The following is a 5,645-nucleotide window of genomic DNA, read 5'->3' as shown; positions in this document are numbered from 1 at the left end:
AGATAAAAGAATCTAAGTAAACAATTGCCAGCATTTCTTTTATGAGTGTGGTACAAAGTTCTTTATCCTAAGAGGAAAAAAACAAATGATTTCACTTAAAGTATTTCAACACTAATGCTTAATGCGCAACCAGTGTCGTTTCTAGGCAACCTCTAAAGTTACTATTTAAAATTGTACTAGCTCTAGAATACGTGACCATGCCATGGTATGAAAATTAAACCATTCTCTTGATAAGACCTAAAATTGAAACCATAGAATTCCTTGGGCTGATAAACTTATTCTAAATGTGCATTTGTAGTAGTAACAGATTATCCTTTTATAGAAGTAAAAAGTCTAATCATGTCAGGAATAGGAATGCTTCTAAATGTAGAGTCGATAGGCATGTGATCTCAACCTAATACAGTGCTTAGTGGATAGTAGATACTCAACTCAATATTGATGGACTTAAATGCTTCTAGCAATTGCAATAGCAACAACAATCTCAACACTTTTTATTCAATGATTACATTTTCACATATTTTACTTGTAAGCTGTACAGTGGCCTTGATAATTAGACATTATACCAATTCTACATAAAATTAAAAGTGAGGGCCAAAGGGTTTATGAATATAAAAAATAATTTGCAGTAAAGAAGATAGCAATTTTTGTATGTGGAAGTTGAGGGAAATAGGCAGAATGAACTTTAAAAACGTTCTTTAGAAAACATATTTTGAATATGTATGTATGAGACAGACAGTAGATAAGATGAAAATAAGAAATAGGATAATGATATTACAGGCATCCTTATGCCGTCATGGGGGTCCTCATTCAAGTACACTAGATTGCAGTGGCTTAGAAAGCTATCAGAGTTGGTTGTCTGCTGGTTGACACTACTTCCCCTCCCTTGGAGGATATAACCTCACTGATTCCAAGTTTTATTAAGTATCAGTAGAGCTGTATGTCTGTACAAAGATAAAGAAAAGATACAATGAAGTTGTCTGTTTCTGAGACAGGATATTACTGTGAGTGCCCCTAGAACTCATGTCTGGAAGTCACCTCACTTCTTGCTGAGGTTTGTCCTGTTTGTTTTGTTTTATTCTGACAAATCAAAATCATAAAGGGCATGTCTGTATGGGCCTCTGTAACAAAAGGCACCTACCTGGAGTAGTTACCTAGGTTTTTGAAATGTTAGGCTGCACACAGATATGCTTGGGATAATTCATGAAACTGCTGAAATTCCAGACAAAATTGTTAACATATTTTTAATAAAGCATTTTTAAGGAAAAACTATTTTTAATCAGAAGCTAAAAAAAAAATGGTAAACCAAATATGGTCTACAGGAAGGTACATAGTGATAAAAGCCTTCATGGTATAGTACATGAAATAAGCACACACAAGTTGCCATGGAATTTGAGATTATCACCTGGCACAGACAGAGACATTACAGAACAATTCTAGCAAAAGATAATGGTCAAAATTACCTTTAAATGATGAGTGGGAGTTAACTGGTTCCTGAAATATGGCAAGAACATTTTTAGTGAGAGAAAAAAGTAACTGCAAAGAGACTGAATTACTAAAGAGTTTAATTCTTCATGAAAATAGCAAATCGTCCAATATAGTTCAAATTAAAAGAAGAAAGAGAATCATTGTGAAAACAGTAGTTCATTTCCTGGTTTACCCACTGACTTATCCCAGTTCAAGTTCTTTTAAAGCACTTTCTAAACCACAGACTCTCTTGCCACCTGATAATCAGCCTATGGCTTAAAATCTGAAATTGGAGAACAAAGAAGGACAAGAAATCAATAAGATACTCCTGTTGATTTGATGAAAGGTACTAAGTTTGAATAAGATTTCATCACTCAATGAAAAATAACAAAATAAAAACGAAAGTATAGGTTATAAAATGATTCCAGGATGATAAGGATATAAAACAAAGCACTGTTAAAAGACAACAATAATAATAAAATAACTTGGAAAACTTAAGTAAAATAAAGTTTCTGACTTGTGCTTTCATTAATTTGAGAGAATACATGAAATCTACAACGTAATTGTTGTAGACAATATGACAAGATCAAAGATTTGATTGAAATGATATTAGAGGAAGAGACATAAAATTATTTAATAAAACTAAAATATAGGAAAAATAGTTTTAAATGTTTAAAGATGTTAAGAATAAAATAAATAACATAAAAACTAAAATATATGATGTAATGAACAAACTTCTGGTCCTAGTTGAGAATCCAAGAGGAGGAGATGAAAAATACAGATCAACAGAAAAAAGAGGATGAAACCTCAATGGGTTCATGTTAGGAACAGAATTAGAACTGAATTCACAATTAGTGCAAGTGTTCAGTTAGAGTTAGGTTTAGAACTCTATTAGCCAATAATTAAAATTACTTTGGGACCAGCCTGGCCAACTTGGTGAAACCCCATCTCTCCTAAAAATACAAAAATTAGTCTGGCATGGTGACATGTGTCTGCAATCCCAACTACTCAGAAGGCTGAGGCAGGAGAATTGGTTCAACTCCGGAGGCAGAGGCTGAAGTGAGCCAAGATCGTGCCACTGCACTCCAGCCTGGGTGACAGAGAGAGACTCTGTCTAAAAAAAGAAAAAATAAAAATAAATATTCTTTGAATAAGGAACAAATGAGCAAATAAACTATTCAAATTATTATAGAGAAAATATTCTGAAGAAATTACTGACTCTGCAGGCAAAAAAAAAAAGTGCACTTGGTTTATATGACGAATTAAGTATGTTAGAAAAAAAAACAACAACACTGTATCTTAGTGAAATACTTGACTTATAAAGAAAAGAAAGAAATCACATGTATTTCACCAACATACAGGGAGGAATATAGTTTATCAAAAAGAATTGCAAAACAAGCACTAAAGTCTGCACTAAGATTTTTTATGGAATCAGTTTATTTCCTTGTAATGTAAATACTTACATGATTATGGAATATATGGATATCTTACCAATGTGTTTTCTGAAGTTAGCATAGTCCTCACACCAAAAGTGGTTAATAGTAAATGCTTTGGAACCAACCTGACTGGATTCCATCCGTCTTCATTACTTACGCGCTCTGTAATATTAGGTAAGTCATTTTTCTTTTTTGTTTCTCACTGTATTTGTGAGCCCAAAGAGCCATAAAAAATACCGTAAACTGAGTGATTTAACCAACGGGGATTTGTTTTTTCACAGTTCTGGAGGCTGAGGCTGAGATCAGAATAGCAAGCATGGTCAGCTTCCGGTGAGGACCCACCTCTTGGCTTGCAGATGGCCTCTTTCTTGCTGTGTCTTCATCTTGCACTGGGAGAGCCCTGATGTTAATACCATCATTAGGGCTCCAATCTCATGACTTTACTATTCATTAATTCATCATTTGGTATTCATTATTCATTAAACCTAATTATCTCCCCAAGGCCCCAACTCCAAAAACCATCTTGTTGGAAGTTCCAGAGCTTCAGTATGTAAATATGGGGAGGACACGATGCAATCCATAGCACTCAGCCTCTGTAAAATAGAGCTATAAATAGAATACTTTCTTAAAGGCTGTTCTGAAGGCCAAAGGAAGTCATAAAAGTAAGAGAGTTATCAGAGTTATAGCATGTGGTCAATGCTACATGAGTGCTGGCTAATACCATTATTACCTCCAGGCCACTTAAAAATAGATATAAACAAAATATTTAATGAAATACAAGCAAATTCAATCTAGCAATAATTAAAATAGATGATAATAGAAATTGTTTCTGGAGTTCGGGGATTTTTTTTTTTTTGCTATTATTATTATTATTATCATTATTATTTTATTTTATTTATTTTTTTTTTTTTGAGACGGAGTCTCGCTCTGTCGCCCAGGCTGGAGTGCAGTGGCCGGATCTCAGCTCACTGCAAGCTTTGCCTCCCAGGTTTACGCCATTGTCCTGCCTCAGCCTCCCGAGTAGCTGGGACTACAGGCGCCCGCCACCTCGCCTGGCTAGTTTTTTGTATTTTTTTTTAGTAGAGACAGGGTTTCACTGTGCACCGTGTTAGCCAGGATGGTCTCCATCTCCTGACCTCGTGATCCGCCCGTCTCGGCCTCCCAAAGTGCTGGGATTACAGGCTTGAGCCACCGTGCCCGGCCTTGCTATTATTTTTTAACAGTACAATTCATCATATTACTATATTCAACAGACAATATCTATATTCTCACATTAGTGGATAATAAAAATGTTACTAAAAGTAATAAAAATATTGCTTTAAAAAATCAATCAACCAATAAAAATGTCAGAAAGAGAGAATATTAGAGAATTAAATGTGTAAACCATGCATCATCCTAAAAGCTTTGAGGCCTCCTAGTGGAAACAGAAATAAGGCAACTAGTTTGCCATGACTTAGTATTATCTAATTTTGCTTCAAAGGTGACAATACCTGAAACAATAAAGTGCCACTGTATCTCTTTAAAAAATACCTGGAAGCGCCAGGCGCCGTGGCTCACACATGTAATCCCAGCACCTTTGGGAGGTTGAGGCAGGTAGATCACGAGGTCTGGAGCTCGAGACCATCCTGTCTAACACGGTGAAACCCCATCTCTATTAAAAATACAAAAAATTAGCAGGACGTGGTGGCGGGTGCCTGTAGTCCCAGCTGCTGGGGAGACTGAGGCAGGAGAATGGCTCGAGCCCAGGAGGCAGAGCTTGCAGTGAGCCGAGATCACACCACTGCACTCCAACCTGGGCAACAGAGCGAGACGCCGTTTCAAAAAACAAACAAACAAACAAAAATTCCTGGAAGCATAATCATTAGTAAGTTGAAAAATTCTCATTATTTTCAGATGAAATAATTTTTATCCTGGGAATCATATTAAATTTTCAAATTCTTAGGAATAATGAAGAAGTATTATTAAATGAATTAAAGTTTTTTAAAATAAGATTGTTTTATAATTGATGCACATACGTTTTAAATTACTGACATTGATATATATATATGCATGCACATATACGTATATAATCATTATTTTATAATTGATGCACAAATATTTTTTAAATTACCGACATTTATATACACATATTTTTAAAATTACTGACATTTATACATATACACATATATATAATTTTAAATTACTGATATTTATATATGCACATATATAGACATTTATATATACACATATATAGACATATATATACAATATATAGACATTTGTATATATACACATATGTTTATTTTAGTCATATTGAATGTAACCTATTTTCTTCAATTCTAAGATGCAATGATTTGATAACAGAGTAAGGAAATCAGAAACCACCTTCTATCACTTCTCTAGCAAATTATTACAAAAGTAGTGGATTAAAACAACACATTTATTATTTGACCATTGTGTAGTTCAGAATGGGTGCCACTAGGCTAACCAATGTGTCAGTGGGGCTGTGTTTCTTTCTGGAGATTTTAGAGGCAAATTCATATCCTTCTCACGTCCGGCTTCTAGAGGATGTCTGTAGTCCTTGGGCGAGGGTGGAGTTCAAGATAATGATCCTCTTGAAAATACTCTACAATTTCCCTGAATGATATAATTAAGTATTATGTACCATGAAAATTATACTTTTAATGCTATTTTAAGGAAGATTTATGACTATCATCTTTGCATTTGTTTTAAAAAATATATTATTTTTAGCAATAGCCAGCTTTT

Source organism: Rhinopithecus bieti, unplaced genomic scaffold (assembly GCF_001698545.2).
Source record: "Rhinopithecus bieti isolate Rb0 unplaced genomic scaffold, ASM169854v2 scaffold_37857, whole genome shotgun sequence".
In the NCBI taxonomy this organism is placed as follows: Eukaryota; Metazoa; Chordata; class Mammalia; order Primates; family Cercopithecidae; genus Rhinopithecus; species Rhinopithecus bieti.
The sequence above is the reverse complement of the archived record's forward strand: the minus strand, read 5'-3'. Positions refer to the sequence as shown.